Below are 23,145 nucleotides of genomic sequence, written 5' to 3'. Positions count from 1 at the left end.
TTCATGGTTTACCAATAGCCAATTCCACTTTTAACTATAATAATTACAAGTGTTTAAAAAGAGTTTGAAATGTGTATTTAACTAACAATTGCAATAACTAAATTTACCAATGTAACTAGTAATGATTCCATTTCACTTTGGAGGTTCGTGAATGTTTTGGGAAATTTCCTAGCTACAACTTTAACAAGAATTCATACAAAGTATTTTCCACTTTAAGAATCTAAATGGTAATCAAATTGCTGATTTACGAGGTTAATATTACGATTATGGTCTTTCGAGCCTCTAATCACCTATCATAATTGACAATATAACTACATTGTTGAGTAGGAATATATTGAACCAATTGTGGAACATTAAGCTTTCTTCTTGTTTTATAATCAAGCATGATAAACTAGATATATCCCTATCCTAGAAACAATTGACTCTAAGTTTCCAAAAAAAAAGATCATGTTTCTTGTATTCCACGTTTTATCTTTTTATTCCTCTCCCAAATTTTAGAAAAGGCAATATTTGTATTATAATGGTGATCAAATACTAAAAGAGTAAAATCAAGAACACACGAATAACTTGATGATAACTAATCTCATCTAAACTTTCATACTACACAATCATTCATAGCCACAACCGTAGAGAGAAAAGGATTTAGCAACTCATAATTTGATTATCAATGTTTGAATCCTCTATAATCATTCAAGAAATTAAGAGATGAAAAAGTCTAGTAAAGAACCCTTGAAATTGAAGATGAAAGTCATCGAAGTTGTGTCCTTCAAGTATTAGAAAAAAAACAATTAAATTAATAAAATATTAGTTTATTTATAGATTAGAGAAATGTGTGAAACTTCCTCACTCCAGATTCCCGATACGGCAAGGAAGCAGAACTGTCTTGTCTGCATCATAGCCTACTCTGCAGCACACTCCATGACACTGAATGAATATAGAGTTCACATGTCCATTATATTGAGAGGTGAAATCTTCTTCAAAAGTTCTGTGACACGAAGTGGATATAGAGTAGGGTAAATTTTGCAACGAGCTTCCTTTTTTGCTTTCCTTGTTTCTTGTCCACACAATTTCAAGCCTCAACTTGTAACGACCCTCAAATGAAGTAAGGTAAACTAGAGCCTCACATGGGTTTTATGCATTAATAACTTGTTAAAATAAAGAAGAATAGCCTTTTTAGTCAGTTTTGAAGAGTTTGTAAGTCAAACGTCAAGGGACGACCAAGACGTTCGGAAACTCGTCTTTTACGTGTTGGTATGTTCTAATATGTTGTTCATGTTTTTATATGTTATTTGGAGACTAAAATTAGTGAAGGTGACCCTAGTGTCTTAATAAATGTTTTTAGGGTCAAACCGTTCGGGTACGACTCCGAGGGACCACCCTAAGGGTCCCCGAGGAGAACCCCAAGGTTAAATCCCCAAAACCTAGAATTAGACCCCATTATTCAAATTGACCCTTCCCTTTCATAATAGATTCTATGGTAACTCTTGATTCTTGAATAACCTCTCATTCAAGGAGTTCTATCAAAGATTTTCAAAAGTGATTCAAAGACCAAAATTGCCAATTTTCAATGTAAACATGGGTCCTTTGTCAAACGATTTTCTAAATCATTATATTGATGATTTAATGTGGAATTAAGTTTTTTAAGACAATTTTCAAAGGAATTCTTGAAGAACTCATACTCCCCAAATTCATGAAAATTAGCCTATGATGTCGGTCTTTGTGAATATGATCTCTATTGGTGAAATTATGTTTAGATTAAATTGTATTGATGTTTCCTATGATTATCTATACTTATTCATGTTGAATTATTGGTATATTGATGAGTGGAGAATTATAGCCTTATGGGTAAAGTTATGGGTTGTTCCCTTTGTTTATAGAATTGTACTTAGATTATGTATATGTTATTGAATTACATTGTTGATTCCTATTGTTATATATGTCAATTGATTATGAATTGTTGAGGATTGATCCATGGTGATCATGGCTTGGAGAATTGGTAAGTTGACCTAGCTTCTAGTCTATAGTAGGAGAATTGATGTTGTGTGGTTTGGTCCACTTATGGTGGCGGTGTTTACTTCTTGTCTATCTATGCATGTTGAGATCATGGCCTTGAAGACAATACAAGTGAAGCGAATTGATGATTATGATGCATATGTTTATTAAGTTGTGCTATGAAGGTTATGTATGAAATCCTCAATGCTAACATGATGTTTAAAGTGTGTTGATGATGAGGAGTATAATGTGAATAATAATGTTACGAATAAGGTGTGGTCTACATGATGGATTATGTTAAGTAATACTATGGAAGGACCCCTACCTATATGAACTCTATATGAATGTGTGATCATATACATGTTAGGAGTACCTATTAAATGTTGAATGTGTCCTTGTCTCCTATGATGAAGTGTGGGTGTGTGGTCTAGAATCCCTAAAGGCTTTATATGTGAATTGCTCATGGTTTGGGGACATTGTGAATGTGTTGTGATCCGTTGAGGGAAAGTGCACTCAATATCAATGTTGTTGCTATTATGTCACTATGAGGACCAATATGCACACACACACTCTACATGTATAGCTATGAATATGATGTGTTATGGTGTCAATTGAAAGGTTAACTCTTATATGCACCTTTACATCTTATTATGCATGCAAAGTGTATGATTAGCAATGTATGAATATGTGTTGTATAAAGGTGTTTATGTGAAAGGCTTTCTCACACATGTGCACACACATGAATGAATGAATAAAGTTATGATAATCTAGTGAAAGTGAGTCTCTTGAAAGGTTTCCTCAATTGTACTCTAAACTAGACTATGTTATGAATATGGTATGACTATGTGAAAGGCCATTCTCACATAATGTAGGTTCTATGATGAAATTTTATTCTCATCTTAGAAACCTTTGAGCTATATGATATGAGAGATTAAGTCCCTAAAGCCAATTTTATGAACTAAAGTTAAATAAAGGTTTAAAGATGTTTAAAAAGGGAGTTGGAGCTTAGCATCGAGTGAGCATGAGAAATGAGAGTGGGGGCTTCATGTTTAGCAAGTCCGGCTTCCCACAAGAGAACCTTCACGTTTAGCAAGTCCGGGTTCCTAACATAGATGTTTTCTTATGAGATGGAAACCTCCACGCTTAGTAAGTCAAGGTTTTCTAGTTGCAATCTCTTAGTTTCATAACTTTGTGCCCCCATAGGTATTAGCTTAGTGGATCCACTAGATAGCTATTATGTATGTATGTCCTACTTGGCAAGTAGTACCCTCTCTTTTCGGTGTGATAGTAGAACACCGGATTCCATGTAGCTCACATGGTCTATGTTTGTTATGGCAATGTCTCCCGAAAGTTAAGAAATAAACTAAGATAATAATATGAACTCTAGTCATGATTTCTTAAGGATTTACTTAGTGTAGGTAGAACTATGAACCCTACTTATGCATTGCACAAGTGGACTCTAAGGGATGTTATGATTAGGCTCTTTTTGTAATGAAGACTATGGTCTATGTATGTTAATATGAAAGCATGTTAAGGTTGACTTTACTTATGTCAAGACATGAAGTATGATTATGCATGTGAATTACACTTATGACTTCTTAATGGGTTTGCTTAGTATATGTGGGGGTATGGGAATCCATGTGTACATTGCACAAGTGAGCTTGTGAAGGAGTTGTGAGGGTGGTTTACCTATGATGTTAACTAAATGGGTTATGACTAATGATGCAGTAAATGAATGAGTCCTTATATGATGTTATGAATTATGTTGGTCTTATGTCTAATGATTAAATGAAGATGTTATGACTTATTGAATATGATGTGCCTAGTCTATGGTGGCTTCCTAGGAACACTTGGTGGGAGTAGTATTATGGGATGCTACTTGCACATTGCACTAGTGTGACTTGGGGGTTGTCTTAGGTGATGGTTCCTATGTGAACACTATTGTCTTATGGTGTGCTTATGACTCTATGAATATATGTGGTTGAATTGATGAAGGTTATATGTAAGTTCACCCTTGGTAACCTTAAGGTGATACATTGCACCAAGTATTCCTTAAGGGTTGCTTGAGGAAAACAGTTAAGATAAAGAGGAAGGTAATGTATTATATGCATTGAATGTGCCTAAAATGTTATAAGTGGCTCTATGTGCTATTATGAATGGTTTCCATGTGTATGATGATGTATGTGGTTTATATTGTTCCTATTGTGCTAAATGTTCTTGAAGTTTCTCTAAAAAGGCATGATGCATGGTTTCCAATTAAATGCCCCTTTTAAAAGAATGTTTTTGCATGGTTATCATACTCAGTGCATTCTTGTACTAACACCATTCTTTTACATCTTTTTAAACCAAGTGTAGGTGGTGGTGGCTAAAGGGCCTTTCCTATAAGTGAGGAGCTTGGCTTACTATTCCAAGGACCGTTATGTTAAAGAGTTTCCTTAAGTTCTATGTACTAGATAGTAGTTTCTTTTGAATTGTAAGGGTTGTGTCCCTCTTGTGTTGTAGTCGTACTTTAAGATGGCTACCTTCAGACGTAGTACTTCGATCTTTTATTAAAGGTTTAAATGAGGTGACTATTTAAGTCTTGTGTTATATTATGAAAAAGTTTTAAATTTTTCACTATTTTTCTATGATAAATACTATGACGAATGCTAAGGGCTTGTATAAGACCTCTGAGAGGTCGAATACGCCGGTAACGGCTAGGGAGTGCTCTCGGGTCGTTACACAACTTCACCTTCAATGAATTTATTTTCCATCTTGTGTCCATTCCACATGATTTGCATCCAACAAACACCTAATAACGTTCGTTAGGAAAACAACATAAGCAAGATCAAACACAAGCAAATATAATAGATTTTGTTCTCGAATTTAGCAATATTGTGAGTTTCACCTGACTTTTAAGCATACAAATACACTCAAAATCACCACCCTACAGTTAAAGCTTTGTCCGTCCTCGACAATTCTACACATTCACACACAAGACCTCTACGTACGACTCAACACAAATGTGTTCAAACTCTAGCTACACAACTCAACATACTTTTATATTTTCAAGTCAAGCATGTCATACTTCACATCATTACAAGTCCAACTACCTTGAGACTTCTCAACCTCAAGCATCAACACAACAACATTTCACAAAATCAAGCACATACTTTAGGTGAGACATCATTATGATCACTTATCCTCTTTCAAACATGCACCCTCACCATAAAAGAATCACCAAATTCCAATTATATGCAAGAAATATTTCAAGAAAGGGTGTAAGAATAGAACCACACTTACTCTCACAAATGAATTCACATGTCATGCATGACGAACCATATGATTGCCTTTAGTATGATCTCCACTAATTACGCAAGCTAGAATAAAATCAAATATGATTTTAACGGGTCGTAACGTGGGCTAGGGGACGGGTATGGAAATGATATTTTAGAGACTTACACTTCCCTAAGAACTTTACACGTTGTTTTACTTCATTACCCATTAGTTTCTTTTCTTTATTTTCAGCTCTCTCTTCACCAATTATTCTTTGACTAGTAACTTCCTCTTATAAAAGATGCTTCACGTGCATATTTTTTTTCTTTTATGTTACATTCTTTTCAAATAGAGAATTTTCATCACATTGTAGCTACCATTTATCACCTTTCGCACTCAACCTCCCCTTTTTCTTGCATTTATAAACTATAAAATATTTTATGCTACGGTGCTTAATTACAAAAGTGGGGTGCAAAAACTAGAGATTCAATAAAAGAGTCAAAGCAAAAATATGGCTACCAACAAAAGGCTACAAGCTCAAAGGGTTAACTAGTGATTTAATAGCTTAAAAGACTAAAATTTACAAGACAAATAAAAAAAGCCTATTATCATCTTCTAAACAAAGCAATACTTTTTATTTTGCTTCACACACCAGCCAAGTTCTAGATATCGTTAATAAAATATACAACCATTACCACACACTATACAACCCTTACCACACACTAGCACATGTTGAAATCAAGGGGGATCACTATAGATTTCATAACTCAGTGCATAAAAGAATTCAATTAAAGCTTAAGTTGATTTTGAATCAAAACAATAAAGATAATTCCTTTTACGCTTTTCACAAACTCACCTCATATAGTCATTCTAGCCTCAACACGAACACCTTGACACAAACGAACACATTGAGAAAGTTGTCCTCAAAATGATCATCATACATCCAACATAAGGAAACCTCACTTAGTTATGACTACTAACTCAATCCTATAAAGAATTTTTTTCTACAGTTTAAAAGGACTATCCTTGGTCAATGAACCGAAAACAAACTCCGAGGAACGCAAACTAAGACAACTAACAAGTTTCAACAAAACACATCAAAATTATTTACATAGGGACTGTATCATAACCCCACCCCACACTTAAAATTTTAGCACTCTCCCAAGACTGCAACTATAATTAAAAGAAAAAGGTAGGGTGAAGGTACTACCCTGACTCATTCCTCCATACTTTCATTGGACTTCGACCACCAATGCTAGTGGTTGGTCCACTTTATCCTCATCAGAATCAACATTCGACCCCGTACACGTGTTCTCCTTATTAGTAGGTATGTCATCCTATGTAGTCTCATAGAACTCCGACCCTACTTTAAGGAGATCCTTGGCATGTCGATTCAATGGGTACTCACATTCCACATTGTATAGCTTCTCAAAGTGGAAACTTGACCACCTTTTCGACACCTCAACATATCCAACCCATACATGTGGGCTGTTATCAGGTCATTCCACCTCTAGGCCATTGTAAGAGCCTTCCTATGTAGAGATTCATGCACCCTTCATGTTTGTAATATCTATGGGCATTATGATCAATGGGGCCATGTAGTCAAGATCCTCTTCTAGAACCGTTTATTTTTCTACAAATTCGGGTAATCAATCCCCCGGATGCATATCTCATTCCTCTGTGAAATCATTGCTTTCGCATCGCCGATTTGATGACAACACCAATATTGACTACCATCTACATCATGAGTACATAAACCAAATAAACTTTGTCCCAATTGGCATCCATGTAGTGAACCCCGAGGATTAAGTAGTTGCAAACAATCTTAAGCCACACATGAACTTCTCTATTCAATAATGCATATGGAAATGTATAGTGGTGGATTTTGTGGTTTTGCAGGGTCCACTTGGCCTTGAACTGTCGTCCACTAAAACTGTGGAAAATGCCATGGTATGGGGGGTAAATGTTCAATCTCGTCAGCACAAATGTCATGATCCAAAGTATACCCTAGGTGTAACATGACGTATAGGACCCCGAGAGGCCCCACACAAATTACTTAGCATGCACGTACAAGATAATAGAAATGAAGAATTCAAAAGGGTTGCATTTCATATTTCAAAGAGTTTTGACTAAGCAAAAGTCTAACATAAGTCTCAATAGGACATGTAATACATCATAAGGAGAGTAATTAGGACGTAACTTATATATGGACCCACACAAGTTACCTAGCACACATCATACAAGATAATAGAAATGAAGAATTCAAAAGGGGTAGCATTTCATATTTAAAAGAGTTTTGACAAAGCAAAAGTTTAACATAAGTCTCAATAAGACATGTAATACATCATAAGGAGAGTCATTGGGACGTAACCCATACATCACAAACAAAGTCTGACAATACAAATGACATAAAGTTATCAAAGTATCCCAGTCCTTGGATCATGAGGACTCACCAATCTTCAAAGCCAAGGGAACCAACTAGCCATGAGTACGGAAGGTAGAAGCACCAGACCCTACATTAGTGAAACCATGTAGGTACAAGTATGCATTAGTATATTGAATATACTAAGTGGGGCAATATGCATGAAATATGTATGATAACATGAATGACATAAAACATATAAGACATGATCAACTATTTGGATATTTAAAAACTTGAAGGAGAAATAACATGCGAATCATGAAACATGGTCAAATACGTTAACATAAAGAACATAAAAAAATCGTTGAAAAAAAATAATCATTTTTATGGATATTAGCTTTAACAAACAATAAGACCATGAGAGAGATATCATAGAATCCGGTATATCCCTCATACCAGAAAAAGGGGTATCTACTTGCCAAGGTAGAATCTGTACGTATCATCTTTTGCTAAAGTGGATCCACTAGCTAGGTGACTTAAGATAATCCTACGGGGGCACATAGTTTGGGACTAGAGGTTGGTACTAGAGACTACCTTATTTGAGCCTCCACCTCAAAGCCCTCTCGATGCTAAGTTTAGATCTGTTACACCCCCTAAAATTAGTAGGTGTAACTAGAGGTTTACATGAGGGTTTTTGAGTTTGATGTGAGGGTTAAGGTTGTAAAACGAGTTCCCAAGCTTAGGTTGAGGTGTTTAGGGGTTAAACGTCAAGGTAAGACTCCCCAAGGACCCACCAAGGGTCCTTGAGGAGGACCCTAAAGTCTAAACGCCCAAGGCTACCTAGAACCAAAAAGTTGGCAAAATTGTGGTGATCGACGGATAGCACCTACTGGGCGTAGGTCCATCCACGCCCCGTAGGTCATGAGGCGTAGGTCAAGTCCCATAGTAGAGGCTGCAGGCAAGAGCTACGAGTGTGCAACATGCCTCGTAGCCCCACCCACGGTCTGTGGGTCAGGGGTGTGGGTTGTGGCTGCAACACTGCCTCATTCACGACCTAAGGTAAGTGGTTTCAATAAATTCCAAATTTAATTATTTTAGTCTAGGGTCATTTTAATTAATTTTAATAGACTTATATAAAGTATTTTAACCTATTAACTTCATAATCCCTAAGACCCCAAATCATAACTAATTTTACCCCCAAAAAATTCTCTCATTAAGAACCTCCGTTAGAGAGTAAGAGATCAAGGTCTAGGGCTCAATAACTCACCTTTTTCAATGAAATTCATGAAGATTATTCAATTGAGGTATGGTAGTGTTGATTCATGGTTAACTTTTCATCCATGAAGTCCTTCAATTCTCAATTCCAAAGTTAGAAAATTTTCCAAAACTAGGGCTTTTTACTCCAAGTCATGGATTCTTCTCAAAACGTTTTCAAATGATATAATTGTTTTATATTATGTTTTAACTACTGATTTATGATGTTTTATGATAAACTCTTCAATGAATGCATGAATTTTACTAACTTCTCAAATTACATCTTAAAGTTAGGGTGTTGAATTACCTTAGTAGAATGTTGTAGAATTATGAATAGAATGTATTGATTACTTGAATTTTGTATTAATTAAGGGATTTCTATGGTTTGGATGTTTATTTACCCCCAAGAACATATGAACCCCCATGTCCCCAATTCGTGACATTGTGATATGGGTGAATAGTAGTAAGTTGAACATTATGATATTATGTTGTATTAATTGAGTTATTTTTATCATGTTCCTTCCATGTTAAATATAGTAATACTAAATGAGATTGATTGATTTTGATCCTTGATCCAAGGGGGTAAGACATGAGACTTATGCCAAATTGTGGCTTATTATGTATATTGTATGAACATGATTATACTCTAAGTCGTTGGTGTTGAATTGTATGTGGTGTTATTGTAGAAGTACTCCACCAACATGACCTATATTATAAGTTTTTGAGATCATGATTGTTATGACTAGATTACTTGAACTAAGATTATGTCCATGTCTAATATAATGAATGTTAGAGCTGTTGAGTAAATTTGGTCTTTGGTCCTTAGAGAGGCAATAAGTGATATTATACATGCTTAGTGAAAGTGTGTTCATGATGTAAGACCATCTTTTGAGAAAGTAAAGGGATCATGACTTTGTTGTAATTGTGGTGTAGTTGAAAGTTTATTCTCACTCACATACACTTGGACATGATGATTCCAGGATTATGATGATCTTATTATCTTGGTTGAAAGTTCATTCTCATAGACACATAATGAGTATAATGTGAAAGTTTTCCTCACATATTGAAGACTCTAGGTTGAAAGTTAGTTCTCACCTAATTGAGTCTATCATGAAGATCTTAGGTTGAAAGTCCATTGTCACCTAATGAATCTATGAGCTATCATTACACATTGTGTTGCAGGGAGGATAAGATACTCTTCCATGCTTGTAAATTCAATTCAAGATTAAATCATGTATTTGTGGGAAGTTATGCCTAGCACCGAGTGGATATTGAATATAAGATGGAAATACCCCCGCTAGAAAGGATGGATTTCTATAATGTATCTTATGAGATGTAAGCTCTCCCACTAAAAAGGGTGGGTTTCTAGTAGCAATCTCCTTATCCCATAACTACGTGCCCCCGTAAGTCATTTACCCATTGGATTCATATTCCAAGCTAATACATTTAGTTCTACCTTAGGCAAGTAGGACACTTCTTTTCGGTGTGGGGCATGACACCGGATTCCATGCAAGCTCACATGGTCTATGTCGGTGAAGGCTGATTCCCACAAGGTCAAGTCTAGGATGCACTATGGATATTCAAGGGGTTCTACTTAGTATGGGTAGGGGTATGGGACTTCATCCATGCATTACACAAGTAGGCTTTGAGAATAATTATGGTAGGTTCCTATTTGTCATGATGACTCATGTAATGAATGTGCTCATGTCTAAATGATAATTGCATTTGATGTCAGTTTACTTATAATGTGGCATGATAACTTAGATTGTGGCTATGAGTTGCTTATATTGATGTGGTTGACTAAAAGTGAATGTTTCCTAGTCTATGAGAGGTAGGCTAAGGATGACTTAAAAGAGGGTAAACGTGAATGAGGATCTAAAGTGACTTGCTTAGTGTAGGTAGGATTATGGGGTCTTGCCTATGCATTGCACAAGCTTGCCTTGAGGTGGCTCATGAAGTGTTGCTCACATGTCATGTTAACACTAGATTGCATTGACTATGTATATGTTCCTAATGATATTTCTTATGTTAACTAGTTGTGATTGATGTCTACCATGTCATGGTCTATGCTACTTCATGATGTCTTGTATGCTTATGATTGTGTTTTTACACTATTTTCCGAATGATGGGCTTACAGTAGCAAAGTGCATGCATTTAACAAAAATGTCCCTTTTAGCATGTTTTCAAAGGTTTTTCATGCATGGCTAGCATACTCAGTACATATTTGTGCTAACCCATATTTCTTCTAAACTTTTACAAAATGTAGGGTTTGGATGCTTTTGTACTATTCTTGGAAGATGGGTTTCTAAGGAGCATGGAGTTGAAGATTTGGTGAGTCCTCATAGCTTCGAGGACAAACCCATTGTTACCCCTTATGTAATTTGTTTTACTTTTAGAGCGTTTGTATGGGCTGTGTTCCAAAGTATTATTCAAGTGTTGTAGATGGTTTGAGACATAGTGTCATGGACTCCCAACTAATTTTATAAAAGATTTTGATTGTAAAGAAAATTTTTAAATTTCCGCAAAATTTCCTATGTTCTTATGCTATGATGTGCTAAGAGGCTTGTATAAGACTCTTCGGAGTTTTGTACGCCGTGTTACGTCTAGGGGGTACCCTTGGGTCGTAAAAAAAGCTCATTGGAATAGATAAAAGTCAAATATCAATATAACATAGAAAATGTAATGATCAACACCCAACCACAATTTTGAGATCATTACATAGAATAACTTCTTAAACATAATTCAACATGGATGAGAAAACATTTCACCAATGTGATTCTACATGTGAGAAATACCTTTCACAGTCATGATCATAATAGTAAGTGAGAAATCCTTTCATAATAGCATTGATACTTTCCTTTCAAAGAAACACTTGATCCTTTACAAAAAATTCACAAAAAGCATGAATATCTTCATAAGTTATTAGTTCATAGGTTCATCATATGTTTATAATTGAAATCATAAAGTAGGCACGAGTCAACATAATTTGAACTAAATATCATGTATAAATGTAGAATCATGCATTATAATACTTAATCAACAATAATAACTCACAATTGAATGAAACACATAAAGATTGAATTGAAACCCTAGCATAATCAACTTAAATTGATTTTAGGAATTTTGAAACCTTATGGACCCATTGAATAATGGATTTCATGGGTGAATACCCATATAACTTGCTTCTAAGAACCCACAAGGAATGATGTATTGGTGACTTGACTTGAATCCTAGCTTCTTCTTCTTCTTCTTCTTCTTCCTTAGGTTGAGAGGAAATTAGGAGTGAATTGGGTTAGGTTTTGGGAAATTAGGAGAATGGGGTTGAACTGGGTAGTTTTAGGACTTAGAAGCTTTATATAGTGCATAGGGTAGAAGACAAAACGACATTGTATTGTCTTAAGACAATTAGGAAAAGATCCAAAAACCCCTTAAAATAAATGTTGAAGCCCTTCTATGGTTTGGACCTACGGTCCCTAGGTCAATCGTACAAAAGTTCAGAAACCTTAATTTTGGACTAATGATAACGTTCAAATGTCATTTTTAAAACTAATTAAAATAGACAAGGGTCGTAATCAATAGAATTACCCAATGAAGAGTCAGGGTCGAATCATACAAAGAATGGTATATGGTGGAGAATTCATATCAAGAGATTTGGATTTTAAGATCACTCCTGTGTAATTGTAAGAAAAAGTGGGTGGATAATTCCACCAATTTAATAAAAAACTTGGGTTATCATCATCACAATTAAACTGAAGTATCAAAGAATACAAAAGTTAACAAGCAATCTAGAGGTGCGGGGATTGGGAATCAATGTCAAATAGGGGTAATTGTGCTGCTCTATAGTGATGACTATTCGTGAATAGACTAAGTCATCTTCATTGACGCTAATCATCTTTTGATCTCAAAGCATCTATGCATACAATCTCCTTTCAGTTTCATCTAGATGTCAATCTAAACAACTCAATACGTTACTCTATTCTCTGTTTCAAGAATAGGGCTAATAGACCCGACCCATAACCTGTATTTTCAAGCAAGTTGCAGACATCAAACCTAAATTGCTAGTATCAAACTAATTACTCACTCCAATCAATCTCTTTCAAGAATAGATCGGTGATCAAAAGTAGGAATAAGTTTGCAATCTTAACTCACAAATTAACCCCATGCTAATTAGACAAAATTCATGTATGAACAACAACAAGACAAAGCTTAGCACAATAAGACCACTACATTAAATCAACACCCAACCCCATAATTGCACCCCTAGATCTTGGGGATTTAGCCACCCATCAAAAAATGCAAATAAAATATGCCTTTCATGAAAGAATCCACGGGTAACATGAAATTAAGCAATTACAAATAAGCTCACTTTGCATTTAACTTCAATTTGTCAATTTCAAGCACAAAGTTGTAAAACCAAAAGCTAGTAAATGTTCTTCATAAAGGTAAAGTGTTCTTACTCTAAACTCTGTAATATCTTTTTTTCCTCTCTCCTTTGGGCAATTTATAATTTCCCAAAATTTGAACCAAAACCCAATGCATGTCTCATTCGGCGGCATTAGCCAGGCTCACCGAGCTCGTTTGATGCTTCACCTTTCACTCTTCAGCTCATTTTTTTATGCTCTAGGCTTCGGATGTTTGAACCTCAGACGAAAAAGTTGATTGGGTCAGCTTCCACATTCGGCAAATTGCCGAGTACCACCTTGGTTCGCCTTTTCAGCCTTTAATATTTTCTTTTCATTCTTTAATTTTAGGCGATGATCAGCAAATCACCATTCTCCTTCGGTGCATCACCTTCTCAGATAGAGTTTGCCGACCTGATTCAATAGACACAACTGCTTTGCACTGTTATTTTTGGCGAGGTGTTGCTCATTTGGTGATCCGCCTTTCTTGATTAGCGATCAACAATGTATAGTTTGCACTACTTTTTTAAATTTTGGCCATTCTTTCAAACATCAATACTTGCCTTGTCAATTTTCCCTTATAGTTGTAAATCATCAACATTTTTCAGAATTGGACAAAATTAGGTATTGAGGACACTAATTATTGAGCTAAATAGACCTCAAATGAGTGCAAATCTACCACTCATCAACACCCCAACTTAAACTTCTTCTTGTCCTAAAGTAAATCAAGAGCACAATTAGCTCAATATGGATGTTTACAACAGTACTCACTGAGAGCTAATATGCAAGTGTCATAGCAAGACTACGCTCAACAACATGCTACACTCAATCATGATAAAAAAAAAGCTTCAAACTATGACTATCTGGACTCAACACTAGCTCAAGATCACTAATAAAAGGAACATGTTTCAACAAATGGATTCAAGTTACCTCACATCAAGAACGATTCCATGCTCTCACAAAGAAAATTTAAAAAGGTGTAAGGAATAAATGCAACTCTCACTCTCTCAAAAGAGAAACACATGCAAGCTTTGTCCCATAGGTTTGTCCATATTTTTCAATCATCACATAACCCAGTTCATGTAAGATCTTAAGGGTATTTTAGGCTTCTAATGGGGTTGAGGGTTAAGGTACAATCAATTTGGCTTGGTGACTTAACCATTTCAAAGCATTGTTGGAATCACCATCACCTCTTCTCAAGTTCTTTTCCTTTATCATTTGAGAACTCAACCTTTGACTTTTCACTCATTTTTTTTGGGATCCCATGTATTTCATTTAGTTCTCTTTTTCATTTTTTGAAAGCATTTACATCCCAATGACTCTCTTTTTATAATAAGGAGGTATTCCATTTTTTGTATCAAACTTTCAAAGTTGAGTCTCATTTCTTCTTTCTTTGCCCTTTACTTAGGTTTCATTCTTCCTGCCTTTCCAAACCCCCAACATAGGATTTTGGCCTAAGTTGGCTATCCAAACATAACAATGCTTCCAAACGGATTTTCGGTGAGAAAGTCGGGACAATTTGGTTCAAGAGGCTTTTCTTTTGTTTTGCCAACATATAGGTTAGGCTCAAACGGTGCCAAAAAGGATGCACACCCTTACTAGGTAGTCACAATAGATTATGGACATTTGGGTTCCATATTTGAATTGTTGACCAAAATCATGTATTGCATTCACCAAGATTCACACAATTGGACTAAAAAGGCAAATCCTAGGACTCCATACACATGCTTTCAAGTAAAACCTCACCACACATGGAACTTCGAAATTCACTCATTTAGCACATCCCAAAAAGATCAAAAGAATATGTGCGATGTTTATTGCAAGGCTCAAATCAAAACGTAGTTAGTCAACAAAAGATTCAAGGAGATCGCTCAAAAGTGAAACCATATCGATTTGATTCTCACAACACCAATACTTTACACCATGCTCATCATGAGTACTATTCAAGACATCGATATTGAACACAATCGATCCTCAAATTGTTATCAATGAAAACTTGAAGCATTTCATGATTTTTCAAAGCCCATGGGGGGTTTCATAAACAAGAGAGAATGAAATAGGTACAAGATAGACACTCAACCAAAAAAAAACCAATATAATATAAACAAAATTAAAGTACTACAATTATTCAAAACTAAAAAATAACAAAAAAAATCAAAACGGGGAATATTGGCATGAAGGTCGTTACCCCACAAAAAAAAAATGCAGTGTCCTCAATGCAATGAAAATAAAAGTTTGAGAGGTTGAGATAAAAGGGTCTCCCTAACAGGCTATGCTTGTAGAGCACTCTCACATGGAGTTTCAGGTGGGGAAGCCTCAAGAACAACATTGATGCCCGACAATTGGATTACTGGAGGCAGCATGGAAGAGTCAATTGGGGCATCGGTGCCCATCTCAAGACTCAGAGGAATGGTGGAGTCTAAAGAGACTCCACTCGAACAAACCACTAAAGTCTCCCAAAGGAATCTCTTTAGGGCCGTTTGAAGAATGACCTCCTCGGTCTCCTGCATCTCAGTCAACATATCCGCAATTCCAAGGTCCTTGCTCATCAACACCTCATCATCTATTTGTTCGATAAACTCATCATCTATCCTCTCAACATCATCATCAGCATCAACAACAACACTCGCAGTTGGCAAAGACTAATCACTAGGCATCTAAGGCATATAGGTAGGTGCATCTGGTAGGGGGACCTCACCCATAAGCATCGAAATGTCCACTGATTGAAATTGCATCACCTCCACTCACAAGGTACCAAGATCGTACCTCATGGTGTCTAGTGCACCAGAGCTACCCTTGGCCTTTTCCTAAGCCTCTAATCTCCCAGTGAGGTTGTCCAACCTCACACCGTGGCCCTCGATAAGACCATCACATCTTCTCTCTCTCTTGTAGAGGATCTAAGGCTTTCTTAATAGCTTGATCAATGATCTTAGACATGTCCATCTCAACCCAGGCACTCTAACATCTGCTGACCAGGAAGTGGTGCCCATTTGGTAAATCATCGCCTAGGTCAGTAGAGGATAGGAGGGATAGGAGAGAGGGAAGGTCTCACAGCAGCCACAACAAAAACAAATATAGGTGTAGTAGGGGAAACACTAGCATCAATAGGAGGAGGGACCATAGTAGAAGAAATACCTGCTTGCTCCACACAAGGAAAAGGTATGCTAGCCTCAACTGCTAATGTGGTGGGATTAACCATGGGCGTCGTGTTTGGTGGTGGTGGCTTCCTCTGAGCCGTATCATTCTTCAAATACTCAACCTTAATCCTCTGGATATCATTAGAGGGGGATGCTGTGATCCCTTCATCTATCTTCTTGAAAAGAACTCCTGCCCTCTTACATAGCTGAGTGATAAGAATTGGGAATCACAGAGATGTCTACTCTTGACGAGCCCTCATAAGCATCTCTTCGATAATGATTGACCCAATATTAAGCTCAACTTGATTGATTACACAACCCACTAACATAGGTTTGGGTAGCTTGAGAATGAACTCATTTTGAGATGGCATCAGATTGCCTATTGATGAATCCAAACCAATACCGGTCCACTATATTCATATCTTTATTTTCAATTGGCTTCCCTTTTGACATCCATATAGGAGAAGCACCTGCAAGAAGTGGTGCTAGTCTTTTCTTGTGGGGATCCAACTTGAATTTCATCCAGAGTTGGAATCTATCAAGCAAGTTGCCTTTGGTGCCAAGGACTTCATTAATTGTACCATCGTCACAAACCACTTTCTTAACACGTATGTTTACTTATTCAAAGACCTTCCAGACAATGCCTTCCTTTTCTCGGGAAGGGCCTTAGCATATGCATCGTAGAACTCCCTGACCCACTTCAGCACATGAGGTTGTTTGAGCTTTGTAAATTGCTCAGACTTGTGTTACTCGATGGTTTCCCAAATGGCCAGGTAGCCACTCATGACTCCATCAGTTCAGAGCCTACGCTCTACCAAGATAGTTCGCTCTCCTTCTACCTCGAGCCTATTTAAACCCCTTGGAGCTATTATCATAAGAACATGACATGCAAGATTAGGATCTTGTGAATGAGATGCTAACTTAGAGCAAACATTCACCTACTTGGTGGCAATATGGTTTCTCACTTTTTTACCCCTAGTGGTAGGGGTCGGAGGATTGGTTTGTTGGGCACGAGAAGCCTCTGAAGTGTCACAACCCAGGGGTACCTTATAGATATAACAAGGCATATAAGACCCCGAGAGGCCTCATACAAATCACTTAGCATATCATAACATAAAGTAATAGAAATGAGAGGGAATTTAAAACTTTTTAATACAATCAATCTTTTATAAATATGAGTGGAAGTCTAATGACATTGTCTCAAACCATCTAAACAACATGAATAAAGTCTTGGGTCACTGCCCATACAATAGTACAAGACATAAACAAAAATCATAACTGAAAGTGGTGATCACAGCCTCGAACACAATGAGGACTCACAAAAACTTCACTTCCTCGATCAACAACGAAGCTAGCCATGAGTGTTAGAATCAATGTCTCCGCCCTACATTTGATAAGAATGTAGGCAAGAGTATGCGTTAGTACAATCAAGTACTAAATATGATGGCTAGTATAGACAACATAAACATAAACATTAGTTAACATAAGACATAAGGCATAAGCATATTCAAGACATAATAAGCATCATAATGAAAGACCAATACTCTCTTAATTAACCTCACTTAACCTTAGCCAAGACCTAGGTCATCCACCTCTAGTCAAGCTTACATTATGGATGGCATATCTAGCAACACTCCAAGCAAATCAACTTGGTAAAGTAATCACATTAGTCATACTTACTTTTAAAGACATGGGGTTTCGCCTCAATGCCAAGCTTATAAAGGCTAATGGGTATTCACATCTTGCCTTACATACGTTTAGATTGCGGGTACTCACCTCCACAATTACATCATATGAGATGGGTACTCGCCTCCATGTTTATTCATCATAGTTAGAACATGGGGACTCACCTCTTGTTCAATTCCAAGAAGTATGGGAATCACCTCATACCCTTGCACATGGAGGTCAAGGATAATCGCCTCTAGCCTCATAATTCATTAAGCATTTTAGGCTAGATTCATTTTAGGTGAGTAATCCTTTCAACCTAGAATCATTCATGTGAGTATATATTTCACATTCATTCAAGCATGTTTATCAATTCATTGTGGAAAGTATTCATTCCACACTACAACATCAACAATCAACAATTCATAGTCTAAGCTTTACTCTCAAAGCACTACATCTTATGATAATCATCTATGCTTTACTCTCAAGCAATTAATATCATATTCATCATATATGCTTCAACAATTCTAATCATATTTCATCAATCTTATGAGGATATATATATCTAACCCACAGAGTTTCCCTCACATGGCACCTAACCCAACTATATCAATTCAACCGTAATTCATAGAATAGGCATGGGTACATGTAATTTCATCCTAAATATATGCAATTCTATCAATTCAATCATAAACAACCCTAATCCACTCAATTGGATCAACATTCATGATAACCCACAACAATTAAGGAAACCCTAACTAAATTAGGGAAATTCTTCTTCAAATTGTGGAATTCTAGGGGACTCCATGGGGGGAAGGATCCCATATATGAAAAACCATCATACCTTAGTCACAATTCCCACCAAAGCTTGAAGATTGGAAGACTTGATCTTGGCCTAGATTCAATCTCCTTCTTCTTCTTCTACGTTCTAGAGACAGAATATTTGAGAGGAGTTTTGGGTTTTCTTTTGGATTTTGAAAGAATGACCTGAATGGGGTATTTTGGGGGGTTAAAAATACTTATATAGGTGTTTTAGACTAAGAAAAAATGATACCACTTCAATTCATTTAAAACCGGAAAAGACCCTTAAGTCCCTAAAATAACCGTCCAGTCCTGAGCTACGAGACCAGGACCAACGGCCCGTGGATGGACCTACGGTCCGTCCTGGTCAGCCATCATCTAGTCAGATACTTTTGGCCATCGATGTTTCCCCATCCACGAGGCGTGGGTCCTGGGCGTGGTTCACTACTTCAGGTAGTGTCCATGGTGCCCTACCTACGAGGCTCACCTACAGGGAATGGGTTCTACCACGGTGCATGGTTGGCCCTCATGGGTGACACCTAGAAATTCCAACCATTTGCTAGGCTTCCCTCTTTAGGTTACGGGGTGTTACATTATCTCCCCCTTGGGAACATTCAGCCTCGAATGGCATTCTAAGCACGTTTCTAGAAAAAAAAATTCTATATCATGCATGCAACACATCAAAATGCACACAACTAAGGAGAAATATCATCTCTGAGATCAATATAATCAATGCACCATAAGGAAGTAGGAACTACATCTAACAACCCAATAAGCATGAAATATTAACATTTCTCATGTTCAAGGAGGAACTATAATCTTTAACGCAAAAACAATGCTCAACCCAATCTCATAGAGCCTATATGCAATTCAATCTCATAAAGCACAAATTCAAGGAGGGGATCTCCACTCCAAGTCAAGGCATGTTCTAGAACTCATCTCATGAAGTCTATAAGCAACTCATACTCAATACTCAACAATACGAGGAACATACATTATTAAAGCCATTTCTTTCAAAACTTGAGCTTTATCATGAACATGCAAAATTTAAGGAAATCATGGAAACACATAAAACACACATGACTTCAAACATAAGCAACCAAGAGGAACTCATTACATAAAGCTAGAATATGAGGAAAAAGATGAGGATATAGAGACATCATAAGGCCTCGGTCTCCCAAGTAGCACCCTCAACTAGATGGCTTCTCCATAACACTTTAATGTAAGCAACCTCTTTGTTCCTCAACCTCTTAACTTGTTGGTCGAAGATCTCCACCGGAACTTCTTCATAATAAAGGTTCTCTTTCACTTCTAACCCTTCTAGTGGGATTATGGATGTCAGACATCCGACATACTTTTTCAACATAGAGACATGGAAAATTGGATGCACCGATGCCATCTCATTTCGCAAATCAAGCTCATATGCAACCTTACTAACACACCTTAAAATTTGATATGGGAGTACAAAATGGGGACAAAGTTTCCCTTTCTTACCAAACCTCATTACACCCTTCAAGGGTGAGATTTTCAAGAAAACCCAATCATGCACATCAAATTCAAGGTCTCTTCTTCTAACATTGGCTTAAGACTTTTGTCGACTTTGGGTCATTCTAAACCTCTCTCTAATGAGTCTAATCTTCTCAATAGCCTCATGAACTAACTCGGGTCCTATCAAAGCAACCTCACCCACCTCAAACCATCCTATAGGAGATCTACACCTCCTACCATAAAGAGCCTAAAAAAGAACCATACCAATACTCGAATGGTAGCTATTATTATAGGAAAATTCAATCAAGGGAAAATGGTCATCCCAATTTCCCTTGAAATCTATCACGCAAGACCTAAACATATCTTCCAATATTTGGATTGTTCTTTCCACTTGCCCATCGGTTTGGGGTGAAAAGTTGTGCTAAGCTTAACTTTAGTGCCAAGACCCTTTTGGAAAGACTTCTAAAACTGAGAAGTAAACTAAGTACCTCTATCGGAGATAATGGACAAGGGCACTCCATGAAACCTTACCATCCCTCTCAAGTACAACTTAGCATAATATTTCGCCGTATAGGATACCTTGATGGGAATGAAATGGGCCGACTTCGTCATTCGGTCTACTATAACCCAAAACAAATCATATTGATGCCGAGTCCGTGGCAACCCTACTATGAAGTCCATATTCAAGTCTTCCCACTTCCAAGTAGGAATTCTAATATCTTGGGATAAACCTCCCGGTCTCTCATGATCAACCTACACTTGTTGGCAATTAGGACACCTTGCCATAAATCCCGCAATATCATTCTCCATTCTATCCCACCAATAGATCTCCCGCAAATCACGGTACATCTTGGTGGCTCCCGGGTGAATAGAATACCAAGAACTATGGGCTTCTGACATGATCTATTCCCTCAAGTCATCAATATTCGGGACACACAAATGACCTTGGTACCTTAGGACACCATATCCCACTTAGGATTAAGCCTCTATGGACTTCTTTAGAACCACCTTATTCAATTCTACTATGGTCGAATCAAGACATTGCTTTGATTTAACATCATCCATGAAAGACGATTCAAAACCATTATGGACCATAATACCACCCTTGGTGGAATCCACTAGTTAAATTCCCAATCGGGCCAACCTAGGAACATCTTGAACCAACTTTTTTCTTTCATCATCAACATGTTCAACACTACCCATGGATAATCAATTAAGTGCTTCTGCCACCATATTTGGTATACCACGGTGATGGAGAACACTCATATCATAATCATTCAATAACTCAAGTCAGCTTCTTTGGCAAAGATTTAGATCTTTTTGGGTAAACACATATTGTAAACTTTTGTGATCGGTAAACACATCAACATGGACCCCATACAAATAGTGCCTCCAAATCTTTAAGGCAAATACCACCGCCGTTAATTCAAGATTGTGGGTAGGATAGTTCTTCTCATGAACCTTTAGTTTCCTTGAAGCATAGGCAATCACCTTACCATTTTGCATAAGCACACATCCCAATCCAACTTAGAGGCAACACAATATACCACAAAGCCATCCGTACCTTCCGGTTAGGTCAACACCGGAGCAGAAGTAAGTCTATCTTTAAACTCTTGGAAACTTTTTTCACAAGCTTTGGACCATATGAACTTGGCCTTTTTTTGAGTCATAGCTGTCAAAGGAGAAGCAATAGAGGAAAACCCCTCAAAAACCTTCTATAATAACAGGCAAAACCCAAGAAACTTCTAATATCTATCGGTGATAGAGGTCTAGGCCAACTCTTGACCACATCTGTCTTCTTTGGATCTATCTCTATACCCTTGCTTGAAACTATATGTCCAAGGAAAGCTACGAACCTTAACCAAATCTCACATTTACAAAACTTTGCATAGAGTCATTAGTCCTTAAGTATTTGCAATACAATCCTCAAATGATCAATATGCTTATTCTCACTTAAGTTCCGTCGGAGCCATTCTATAAGGAGGAATAGAAATAGGTTAGGTATCGGGAAGAAGGTCAATCCCAAAGTCTATTTCCCTTTGGGGAGTAATATCAGGTAAATCATTGGGGAAAACCTCAGGAAACTCTTTTATAATAGGGACCGACTCAAGAATAGGAGTTTCAGACTGCAGATCCCTCACCCTCATAATATGGTAGACACAACCCTTCGAAATCATTCACCTAGATTTTAGGTAAGCAACAAATTGACTTCTAGGCATAGAATTTCCCCCCTTCCACTCATGGATAGGCTCATTTGGAAATTGAAATTTGACTACTCTAGTACTACAATCAATAGAGGCGTGACAGGAATGCAACCAATCTATACCCAAGATGACATAGAAATATATCATGTCAAGCTCTATCAAATCAACCAAGGTAAATCTATGGGACAAGAAAATGGGACATCTTCTATAAACCCTCTTAGCCACCACAGAATTACCAACAGAGGTAAAGATAGAAAAAGGTTCTAACAATATATCGAGAAGTATATCAAATCTCATAGCTACATAAGGAGTCACAAATGACAAAGTAGCCCCTGGATCAAGTAAAGTATACACATATGTATGGAATACTTTTAACATACTAGTCAGAACATCCAGAGAACTCTCTTGATCGCCTCTAGTTTGGAGAGCATAGAAATGGTTTTGCTTAGGAGCATTTCCACTCGAACCACTCGGACCGGATGAAGGGTAGGGTTGAGATCTTCGACAACCATCTCCATCATTCTTAGCAACCATTCCACACCCAAAGAAAGCTTTAGAGCCTATATCCCATTAAATAAAAGGTCTAT

The sequence above is a fragment of the Solanum stenotomum genome, chromosome 10, assembly GCF_019186545.1.
Source record: "Solanum stenotomum isolate F172 chromosome 10, ASM1918654v1, whole genome shotgun sequence".
In the NCBI taxonomy this organism is placed as follows: domain Eukaryota; kingdom Viridiplantae; phylum Streptophyta; class Magnoliopsida; order Solanales; family Solanaceae; genus Solanum; species Solanum stenotomum.
This window is presented reverse-complemented; position numbering follows the sequence as displayed.